The sequence below is a fragment of the Pelodiscus sinensis genome, chromosome 1 (genome assembly GCF_049634645.1).
Source record: "Pelodiscus sinensis isolate JC-2024 chromosome 1, ASM4963464v1, whole genome shotgun sequence".
NCBI classification, from domain to species: domain Eukaryota; kingdom Metazoa; phylum Chordata; order Testudines; family Trionychidae; genus Pelodiscus; species Pelodiscus sinensis.
The window spans coordinates 274271577-274284199 of NC_134711.1; the positions used below are offsets into that span (position 1 = coordinate 274271577).

The 12623-nt window shown below is 42.8% G+C and overlaps 1 protein-coding gene across 4 annotated transcripts in view; it reads left to right on the forward strand.

Moving 5' to 3' along the window:
- Window positions 1-12623, forward strand: part of PCDH9 (protocadherin 9) — a 963669-nt gene that overhangs the window by 789301 nt on the left and 161745 nt on the right. The window lies entirely within an intron of this gene.

The window sequence follows — 12623 nt, forward strand, 5'->3', positions numbered from 1 at the left end:
GCTAAATTAACTATATCCCTCCTCTCCTTAGTCATTATCAGAACCCCTGAACCAGAATGCAGGAAGAGGTTGAGAGCAAGACAGCCATCAAGTCAGAAGTCATTGAAAGTCAACAGGGAATTTTCACCCCTACCATGGAATAAGTAGTGAATATAAAAAAATGATTGGCTAGTGCTGTTTGCAGGATTAACTGCACCTCTACTTTCTCGGACTCCTTTCCGAAGAGTCAATGTTCAGCTGCAGCCTAGCTACCATAGCAACCAAGCCAAGTTGCCAGTCAGTAATAGGGAGGAAAGGTGGTCTATGACTAAGAAAGAAAGAAAGAAAGAAAGAAAGAAAGAAAGAAAGAAAGAAAGAAAGAAAGAAAGAAAGAAAGAAATTAGTTAATTCTTCCATGATCTGTGGGGTTTAAGGGCTTTAGAAAAATCAGTAGATCTCTGGGCTTAATTTTGGAGCCATGTTCCCTATCTCCATTGCCTACCTCCCCTGGATCCTGTAAAGATACTTTTCTGCTAACCAGCCTTCAGTTTGGTTTGAAGAGTTTGGGTAAATCTGCCTTTTCTATGGAGGAGGAGAACCCATGAACCTCCAGATTTTACCCTTTTTTTTTGTTTTATTTTGTTATTTTCTGCATGTACAGTTTTGATTAGGATTGCCAACACTGACTGATGCTATTCCAAGATATTTTTTCCCCCCAACATGACACAATGCTATTTTCTTAAAATATCCTATTAACATCTCCAGGGTGGCTTTCAATAGACACCAGAAAATACATGCCAATTTAGGAAATTCCAGACCAGTACTGGAAGGTTGGAAACCCTATTTTTGTCTGGTGCTTTCCCCACTGAGTTATTGATTGATGATTTTAAAATTAACTTCAACTCTAATAAGGGTGATAGAAGTGAATAAATAAGACATGAGTGAATTCACGGTGAATAATTCATATACACTAAGTATGGTCTTCTTGTTTAGCACAAACAATTCTAGCTCTTGCATCAATATCAAAGGAAACATAATTGCAGTGATGCAAACAACCAGGTAATCACACACATTTAAGGTTGGAAAAGACCTCCAGAGGTCACCCCCTTGCCTGAGATTGGACCGAGTACACCTAGACCATCCATGACAGGTGTTTGGCTAACCTGTTCTTAAAAACCTCCAAGGAGTGGTATTCTGCAACTATCTTTGGTAACCTTTCTCAGTATTTAATATGCTTGTAGTTAGGAATTTTTTTCCTCTAAAATCTAACCTAAATCTCCCTTGCTGCTGATTAAGCTGATTGCTTCTTGTCCTTCCTTCAGTGGATGTGAAGAACAATTAATCACTGTCCTCTTTATAACATTCCTTAATGATGTACCTTAATAAAAATGCAATAAAAATTGAAAATTAAGGGATGGATGCCCTGTTCCTTCACGTTGTAGCTGTATAACTCTTGAAAAATAAGTGTGTTCAAAGAATCAAATAAAGGAAGTGCTATAGAATGTTTTGACAGCCTGTTTATCGGAAATATACTTGAAATACAGTATGTTTAGGAGGAATTCAGGAGATCTATTTACATTTCTTCTCACTTCAGTGTATGAAAGATTTGTCATGTGCATATATAAATATTTGTGCGGTGGTGAGAGGTTGTGTGGTTTATAGAGGATCACTTTCTTTCCACCCCCACTCCCTCAGAAAAAAGGAAGAGACTGAATTTGGAGTTTGTTTCTCACTTAAATATCTGCATATGTGGTTTCTATCTCTATTGTGCCTAATGAATGTATGCTCATAATACGCTTCAGAGATAGAGAAGTGTTAATAGCTACACTTTTCTTGTAGGAGGATTTGAGATTAAAGCCCAGCCCCCTCAGATTGTGTTAATTATCTTAGAACCATTGATGTCTTTACATCCGAAGTCTGTGTCAAAGCAAGGAATTGACCCCAGATCTCCTAAATTCTAGCTTCACCTATTGACAACAAAAGTATTCTTCTTTGGGGGAATGGAGTCTGTTTATCCTTTACCATGGCCTTCTTGACTCCTTTGGTTCTGAATTTGTTTAAAAGGCTCAGTGTAACTGAAGAACATGACTTTTCCTATACTGTGCTGTGATACCTAGGGAAAGGTAACATAATGGTTAGGAATTAACAGATAATCTTTGGCAGTGGGAATACCGCAGGCTTTGGTTTAATAGCATATGATACACAGTCTTGTGTGATATAAAATCAGAACCATATCTCAGGAGATAGATTGGAGGAAAGCAATTTCATTTGAAGTTCAGTGTTAGAGGGAAATTAATATGCCAAAGACTATGATCTAGCAAATCTCCGGACCACAAATATGCCCTAAACTGACTATCTGAGGGCAGAATTGACTGTTAACAAAGAGTGTTAATAAACAACTGAGAGCAGAGGTCAATACATTCACTGCCTTACTCACATTAAAATTGATGTTTTTTTTTTAATGGAGGGGCACTATAAAACCTTTTGAGAACTTTCTGAGTTCCATTTTCAGATATTTTGGTATTGTTTAAAGGAGTTTTATATCAATTCTCTGAAGGTACATCTACACTGCATGCTTATTTTCAATTAAGCTATTTCGGTATTTTTTTCCTAAATGGCTTATTTTTCTTTGGGTAGTGTCCCCCCGGGTGCTCCACTTTGGGGCTGTGTCTACATTGGCATCCCTTTCCAGAAAAGGGATGCTAATGAGACACTTCGGAATTGCAAATCCGCAGGGGATTTAAATATCCTCCACGGCATTTGCAGTACATGGCTGCCACTTTTTTCCGGCTCGGGGTTCTTGCCGGAGAAAAGTGCCAGTGTAGACGCGATTCTCCAGAAAATAAGCCCTTTTCCAGAGGATCCCTTATTCCTACTTTCAAGTAAAAAATAATAATAATAACTTTCAAGTAGGAATAAGGGATTCTCCAGAAAAGGGCTTATTTTCCGGAGAATCGCGTCTACACTGGCGCTTTTCTCCGGCAAGAACCCCGAGCCAGAAAAAAGCGGCAGCCATGTAAATGCAAATGCCGTGGGGGATATTTAAATCCCCCGCGGATTTGCAATTCCGAAGTGTCTCATTAGCATCCCTTTTCCGGAAAGGGATGCCAATGTAGACATAGCCCAGGTGTCGGGCTCGTCCCGGCGCCGCAGATTGGAGATCTTTTAGCTGTTGTCTATTGGCCCACGCAAGCACGGTGGCTATCTTGTGGCTTTTTGCGACATTTCTGGTTGCATGGTCTGGCTCCCGCCAGTTCCTCCTAACCGTCTTCGGGTGAAGATGGAGAAACAGCTCCCTTTCATGTTAATCCTGTCAGGAATTGAGAGAGGAGAAAATTGTATATAGTTAGTTGTTCTAGTTTATAGTTATAGTTATTCATAGTTCTTTACAACTTAATTAGCACATTCGCAAAAAATAATAATAATAACAGTAAAAATATCCAAATGCCGGGATCACCAGGATTCAAGAAATGTGCAACACGCATCAGATGGGCACACGTCATGCATACGATGCCTTAGTGAGGGACACATCCCATAAAATTGTTCCCACTGCTCTAAACTGATGACTCGGGCATGACGCCACTGGGAGATGCGTCTCAAAATGCTTTGGTTTGATAAAGCTCTTCAGCCATAGTTGGACTCTTCAACCACAATGGCCTGTCATGCTTTGCTGAAGGTGACACATACAAAGAAGAGTCTTTCACCGTCTCGCTCTTTACCATCTGGTCAAGTGAGTACAGGAGACAAACCGGGCACCTCCGGATTGGTGGTGACCCGAAGGCCAGACAAGGAAAAGCATGTGTGCAGTACATTAGCACCGAGCCCTGCAGTATGTACCGCACCACGACCCAAGTCGGCACCAATACCGGCACCCACTCTGGCACCAACATCCTCGGCACCAATCTTGGCTGCAGTCCCGTGCATGTCGGCACTGAGTCCACCAACTACATCAGCACCGGAACTCACATTGGCGCAGTCGACACCGCGCGCGTCGGTGCTGGCTCTGTCAGCACTGACTCCATCGGCACCGACACATCATTCTGCCACAGAACCATCATACTCATAGTCAATAATAACTCCCAGGTCGACGCAACCCACACCTCCCATACATCATTCCCCAGCACCAACTAGGGGAAGAAAGAAGACTCATAAGCTTCCCACACCATCACCAAGCCCAGAACAGGAAGCGTTCTCCCCTGAGCTGCCTTCCCCATCTCCAGTGCAGTCCACTCATTCAGCCCATTATACATCTAGGGCTTGACGGTTCTCTCCCAGTATCTCTCCTCAGCCGAGATATCATCACTACCACCATCGTCACTTACCTTCACCAACATATTCACGACGTAGATCAAGATCCCCCAGGTCTCCCGATCGAGGTAGAGGGATGACTATAGATGCGGGTGTCGGCACAGACAGTCACCTTACCATGACGACCGTTGGCACTGGCAGTATAGTTACTGGGAGCAATACTCCTGTTCACCAACCCATTCGATGGGCATCTCACCTTCATCTGCTCCTTCATATACTGCTCATGACAAAAGCAGATCCCCCCTCCAACAGCAGCGAGACCACCTACGCCCACTGGTGGTCAGCCAACCACAGTCCAACAACCTCCTGAGGAAGACATGCACCTGTCAACACAGACGGATCACACCACCAATCTTCTAGAGACATAGCGTCTTCTTCTCCTGATGATGCGGTTTTTGTAAGGGACACTTCATCTACGGACAACCTGAAGAAATTTCAGGAACTGTTTAAAAGGGTTACAGACAACCAACATGTACAACTAGCGGAGGTTCAGCAAAAGCAACATCACCTGCTGAGAAACTTATACCCCTCCCATTCATCCAAAGTTGCTCTCCCTTTGGACGAGGCGATACTTGACATAGCCAATAATATATGGCAAACTCCTGCCTCCACGTCTCCGACCAATAAAAGAGAGGACAAAAAGTATTTTGTGCCAGCCAAGATGATGGAATTCTTATTTAACCATCCACAACCTAACTCCCTAGTTGTTGATGTGGCACAACAAAGGGCTAAAGCACCCCATTACAAAACCACCATCAGAAGCAAGGACAACAAATCCTGGACCTCCTAGGCAAAAAGGTATATTCGTCCGCAACCTTAATACTTCAAATGGCCAATTACTCTGCTCTGTTAACCAACCACAATCTTGATAATTATGCCAAACGTGTTCATCTCCTCAAACACCTTCCAGAGAGTAAATGTCAGGTTCTCAAAACTATCTTTCAGGAGAGATACACGGCCTCCCATTTGGCACTTCATATTGCGCTGGACACAGCAGATGCAGCAGCCCAGACCACAGCTACATCCATGGTCATGCGCAGAGCCTCATGGCTACACATGGTAGCGGTGCTGAAAGAACTCCAAACTAGGGTGAAGGACCTGCCTTTCGATAGGCAAACCCTTTTTGCCAACAAAACCAACCAGGTGCTCCACTCTTGCAAAGATTCATGTACAACACTCAGAACTGTAGGAATGCATATGCCTTCATACCGACATAGAAAATACACACCTTACCAAAGGCAAAGGCCATTCTCATTTGCAGCACCACAAGCACACCAATACAACAACCAATGACCCAGACAATGTCCTCAGAGACTGTGGCCACAAACTGCCAGACCAATACATCCTCAGGCAAACAATCAGCAAGTTTGATGCGTGCATTGAAGGACTGCAAACCATCCAAACATCGCCTGCCCAAAATGCCAACACCGCGTTCTTCCATCATCGATTAAGGTCCTTTCAACATTGCTGGGTCACAATAACAGCAGACCGATGGGTCATGCAGCTAATACCATCAGGCTACGTAATCCCCTTTACGTCTCTTTCCCCTCCCATCCCTCCTCCTCTGTCCCTCTTCAGGGACCAATCTCACGACTCCCCTCTCAAACAGGTGGTGGCTTACTTACTTGATATTGGAGTGATAGAGAGGATACGAGAGGCCTTCGAAGGGAGAGGGTTTTACTCCCACTATTTCCTAAAAAATCTGGGGGCTGGAGACTCATATTGGACCTTCATCAGCTAAATCAATACCTCCGCAAGCAGCGCTTCAAGATGGTGACACTAGCAACCATCATACCAGCACTCGAACAGAGTGATTGGTTTGCATCCCTCGATTTACAGGACACCTATTTCCATGCTACCATCCACCCGGCTCACAGTGATTCCTCCGGTTCCTGGTAGGTTCTGATCACTACCAGTACAAGGTCCTACCATTCGGACTTTGGTCAGCTCCCAGGGTTTTCTTCAAAACACTGGCAGCGGTAGCTGCCTTCCTATGTTGACTAGGGATCAATATTTTTCCTTATCTGGACGATTGCCTTCTCAGAGCTCCCTCTTTCGATGAAGTGTTACGTGCCATCAACACAGCAAGGTCTCTGTTCAACACCTTGGGTCTCATAATCAATATCCCAAAGTTGTCCCTTACACCACAGCAATCCATAAAGTTTATAGGTGTCCGCCTCGACTCCGTTACGGCACGCACCTACCTCCAGACTTCATAATATCCAAGATCTTGTACAGATTCTCACTACGAGTCCCATGGTTCCCATACTTACCTGCCTACAACTGCTGGGACACATGGCAGCGACAACATACGTCGTAGCCAATGCAAGACTACATTTCCGATGCCTTCAACATTGGATATCCCATGATATATGCACCTCACAGACACAAAGTGCACAGAATGGTAGTCATACCAACCATAGTCAAGCAATCCCTGAAATGGTGAACCATCCCCCACAACATGTTGGCATGTATACCGTTCCACCGATCTCAGCCAACCATCCAGATTACGACCGATGCATCTCTATTCAGCTGGGGAGCGCATATGCAAGACAAACAGATTCAAGGCCGCTGGTCTCCCAAGGAATCTCTCCACCACATAAATGTATTCGAGCTATAAGTTGTCTCCAATGCCTGCATGCACTTCCTTCCCCTTATCCACGGCCAGGGAGTGCGGGTACTCACAGACAACATGACAACAGTCTATTATATAAACAGACAGGGAGGAGCCCGTTCCCACTCCCTTTGTATGGAAGCCGTATGCTTGTGGAATTTGTGCGACTGACACAACGTGATACTTACAGCAGCTTACCTTCCTAGGGAAGACAATATCATGGCAGATACGCTCAGCAGGCACTTTGCTCAGCAGCATGAATGAGAACTACACCCAAACATTCTTCAGAGGTTATTTGACCGTTGGGGCCACCCATCAATAGACCTCTTTGCCACACAGTACAATGCGAAGTGTGCACAATATTGCTCCAGAGCAGGCATCGGCCACACATCCAAGGGAGATGCCTTCCTCTACAACTGGAGTCGACAACTCCTATACACATTCCCTCCCATTCCCCTGATTCCCAAAGTCCTGAAGAAGGTAGCTATGGACAAAGCAAAAGTGATTTTAATAGCACCATTCTGGCCGTGCCAGACTTGGTTTCCTTACCTGTTCTGTATGTCGCCTCATCCTCCATAACATCTTCCCAATCGACCCAATCTGTGCTATCATGTGCCAGCAATGCCCCTCTGCTATATACATCGGCCAAACTGGACAGTCTCTACATAAAAGAATAAATGGACACAAATCAGATATTAGGAATGGTAATTTACAAAAACTTGTAGAAGAACACTTCAGTCTCCCTGGACACACAGTAGCAGATTAAAGGTAGGCAACCATGCAACAAAAAAATTTCAAGAACAGACTTGAAAGAGAAACTGCTGAGCTACAGTTCATCTGCAAATTTAACACCATCAGTTTAGGATTAAACGAAGAATGTGAATGGCTAGCCAACTACAAAAGCAGTTTCTCCTCTCTTGGTGTTCACACCTCCACACCAACTGCTAGAAGTGGGCCTCATCCTCCCTGATTGAATTGACCTCATTATCTCTAGCCTTACTCTTGATTGGTATTCTTTTCTTATGCCTGCATATTTATACCCGCCTCTGGAATTTCCACTACATGCATCTGACGAAGTGGGTCTTTGCCCATGAAAGCTTATGCTCCAATAAATCTGTTAGTCTATAAGGTGCCTCCTCGTCGCTTTTGCAGATTCAGACTAACACGGCTACCCCTCTGATACATGATTTGATATGTAGCTCATCGATGTCAAGGTCAGAAGGGACCATTATAATCATCACATCTGACCTCCCGCCTAACACAGGGCACAGGATCTCCCTGAATTAATTCCTGCTTTAGGTCCAATCGCTATAGTTGGACACAGACGAGGCAGGCAAGAAGGGCAACTGCTCCAGGATCCCGAGATTCTAAAGGTTTAAAGGTCCTAGGGTTCCTGGTTGTCACTGCTGCTACGGCTGCAGCAGCAATGCTGGGACCCTAGGCCATTAGATCACCACCTGAACACTGTATGATGTGCTCTGAGTGGCTCTGAGGGTTGCCCAGGGAAAGGAGGGCACAATTCAACATGCTCTGGGCAGCACCAAGGGCTAGCTGCCCTCAGATCCACTTTTTCCACCAAACTCCAAACCCCTTCTGGGAGCGCGGAGCCAGCTTTCCCCATTTGTATGTGGCATACCATTTTTAAAGTTACAGTCTGCAGAATGTACGCCCAAATTGTGGCTGGCCCTACAAAGACACGTGATCTTGCAACCTAGTGCTGGAGTCCATCTTGAATCTGGTGGAGCTGGAGAGATTAAAAAAGGGTTCCCACTCTGAAGAAAGTCTATGTAAGGAAAGGAAATCAATCAGTCTTTCTTCTTCAGCTGGCTTTGGAAATTGCCTTCGCACCCTAAGAGGATACACATCAAGAAACCTGAAAACAAAGATCTCTAAAGATACAAAGAGCTGTAGACCCAGGCCATAGAAAAATCAACTTTGTCTTTAAGCATTTTATCTGAAATAAGGGCAAGGGTGAGGAATATACTATGAGAAAAATTCTCCTAGTTCATTAGTCTGAATTGGTGTGTTTTGCTTATTTTGGCTTAGTAACTTACTTTGATCTGTCTGTTTTCATTTGCAATCACTTAAATCCTACGTTTTATACTTAATAAAAACACTTTTTGTTTATTATCAAGCCGAGCATGAATGATTGTTATTGGGGGCGGGGGAAGTGCAGCCACTGTACATAATTCTCTGCCAGTGATAAAGGGAGCAATCCTTATGAGCTGTCTCTGTATAAAACTTTTATACAAAGCAAGACAGATTTATCTGAGGTTTTGATTCTCTTTGGGGTTGTGTTCCTTGTTGCTGTCAAAACCCTCAAGCTGAGCCCTCCCAGAGCTGAGCTGTTTCAGTGTCTATTTTACTCTGTTGGGGGACTGTTACTCCAACTCTGTGCTTTGGCTGGGGAAGTCCAGAGCTTCTGGCCCAGCAGGACAGGATGGTGGGGTACCCCAGAGAGTAGGTAGTCTGGGCTCAGTGGTAGGTTCAACACATCGAGTGACAGTTCCAAAGAGACCTCTGTAATCCAATTCATCACACCTGTTTACTAATAACACAAGCAAGGTTTTACCTTTGTGTGGCTGCAGCTTACTCAGCAAATCATCCCGATCTTACCAACATTTGAAAACACTGCAAGTGTCCAATCATCGCACAAACAAATGATTACTGAACTTTTTTTGTACAATGTAATTGAGCACAGGGAAATTTTTCTTTAACATTTGTCATGTCAAACTTATTTGTCTACCTTTTTTCACCCTTAAGGTTACTTTACAGTAGCTAATTTACAGAGTACAGCAAAATTCACTGACATCTTCATCTTTTTTTTTTCCCTCAGAGGACATAAAGTAGGAAGAAACATTGAGTAATAACTTACTTGGTAAATGGTCCCACTGAAAAAAATGTTATTACTGAGGAAAATAGAAAGGAACATAGACTCTTGCAAGTCAAGTATAAAGGTATAATTAGGCAGACGAAAAAAGAATCTGAAGAGCAACTACCCAAAAACTCAAAAACTAACAGCAAGATTTTTTTCAAGCAATCAGTGACAGCACTGGATATTCGAGATGCTAAAGGAGTGTTTAAGGTACATATAAGGAAGATAAGGCTATTCAGGAGAAAAGGGTCTTGCAAAATGAGGTGACTTGGCAATAAAATGGCAGATGAAATTCAGTGATCACAAATACAAAGTAATACATTGGAAAACATATTATCAAAACCCCACAGCTCCCAGTGGCCACAGTTCTCTGTTTCCAGCTATCAGGAGCTGTGGTGCTCTGTGCCTGTGGATGCTCAGGTGAGTAAAACATCTGGCAGCCCACCAGTGGCTAACTCTGACGAATCGCATGCAGCCTGCAAGCTGGAAGTTTCCCTGCCCCTGATTTATATCCCTTTGTTACATGAAGGTTTGTGTCACAATAATCAAAGTTACATATACATTCCAAAATGATACAGTACATGTAAATCAGCAACATGCTGTAGGTTATATTCTTATGTTAACTACTGTAGTCCCATGGAAAATGATGGAGCTATGCTGATACACAGCAGTTAAGGATATCACCCATTTGATCTGCCAATTTAGGCCAATACGTGTTTCTATTTGAAACAGTCACCCAATCCTAATATGTATGTAGCTCACAGTGACCCATAAAATAATGTACATTGCATTAATTTATTATTATTAAATGCTTGTAATCATAATTGCCATCTAATAGCAAGTTTAATAAACTGAAAGATGGCAGGACCTCTTTGGCTTCTATTGCTGTACTGGTTTGACTTGATCTGCAGAACTGCTCTTAAGCACCTGAGAACACTGTATGTACATATTCCACCCCTTCCCTGAAGTACCCTCAAGACTGCCTAAGTATTAGGGCTTAGAACAGTATAATAAATTATTTTCAATCTGGAGAATATGCCAAGGTTGAGAGTGGAGAAGAGTAGAAAATTGTTGAAGGACAAAAGGGGTTTAAATAATAGTTGTCAACCTGGTTGATTCTTGCATTTTTAAAAGACCAGATTGATGAGAATTGATCTATTTGGTTGGGTGATTAACAATTAATTCCTCATTCTGAGCTCTGTCTTAACTTTTGCCATTGGAATTTCCTCTCTTAACTGAACTTGTTTTGCTCTCCAACTGTTCCCTTTTACTATTGGCACCACTGTATCAGTGTTTTTAAAGCTATCTTTGCCATTCAGTCTTTATTGGAAAACTATATTTTAGTGTTCCGTGACATGCTTCTACTAGGCTTGCTGCAGGCTGATAAAACCTTCCAGCTATTCACAGAAATTAGAAAATGCTGCACCACTGCAATTGGCTTCTGACATTAATTTTTATAAGTTATGAGACTGTTCACTTCTCTCTGCCTCTTTCCTAATCATACCCCTAGCTCCCTTATTAAGTTTCATATTTTAATCAGTTTTTTGAGTCTAGTATTGATTCTTTGATATGTAGATCTCCCTGAAAGATGCTTTTTAAAATTATGTAGTGTTTATAGTATTTCACTAAATCTCTAAGAATATAAGAATTATAGTGAAGAGATATAAAAAAGTGGACTGAGTTAGATTTTAAAGTGCTAAAATATGCAATTTAACACCACAGTTCTCTTTTGGACTCAGAATCTTCTCTCAAAGCTGCATCATGGATGCCATTAGAGTCAGAAAACTTTAAGGTCAGTTTAAGGTCTATTACAAATAGTGGCATATTTAGATGAACACATGTACTTAGGGCATGGGATATGTACCTTCTCTCCTTGTGGTATTGCACCATCTCTGTGTCATGCAGATTGCATAAAAGCTGTAGGTATCACGATATGGCATAAAATATAATGATTTTGCTATCAAATATGACATAAAGATATATACTAAATGCTACAATATTAAGTATTGCCCAAGAAGCTTTATGCTTGATGGTACAGTATATTTTGCTTATTAAAAAGGTCAGATTAACTGAAGATGAAACTATTGGATAATGACTCAGTAAACTATTTTAAAAAAGCATAAATAAAATACTGGCCAGCACATGCTAACTACATTTCTGTCAACTATTCTCTGCTATATCATTTTAATTGAACTAATTCCTGTCATGCATATAAAATGTAGTTACTTGTGGAGGTGCGGCAGCTGTGTTTTCCCCAAAAGATGAGAGAGACAAACTTGGTAGATTTATAACTTTTATTGGACCAATTTCTGTTAGTAGAAGCATGGGCTCTACTACAGCATCTGGGGGCCTCTGAGCAAAGTGGGGGCATGTCCAGTTCCCTACTCCTGGAAGGGGTGGGGCCTTGGGCAGCCAATGTGCCACAGTGCCTGGAGCATGCTGCCACCCCCCCATCTCAGCACCTCCCAGACTGTGGCACCCCCTAGCTCTCAGAAGTACCTGGAGCATACAGTGCAGTGCAGTACTCCAGCAGTGATTTCAAGAAGTAGTGACAGTGACTGGGAGCCCCAGGCCCCTTTAAATCTCTGGGCCTTGGGGCAGTTGTCCCCTTCCCCTCCTCGCCCCCCCCCCCTTAGAGGGGCTGGGTGGAAGAGATGCTCTTACAAGCTAATCAGAGCTTATCTTCTTCAGAAGTTGGTCCAATAAAAGTTATTACTCACCTACCTTGTCTCCCTTCCAAAATATAACAGCTGTCAAAATTTAACAAAAGTGGATGGCCTTAAATCAAGAGGTAGTAGAAAGAAAGAGCCTGAAGGATGGAACTGAGGCCTTAACCAAAGTCAGCAG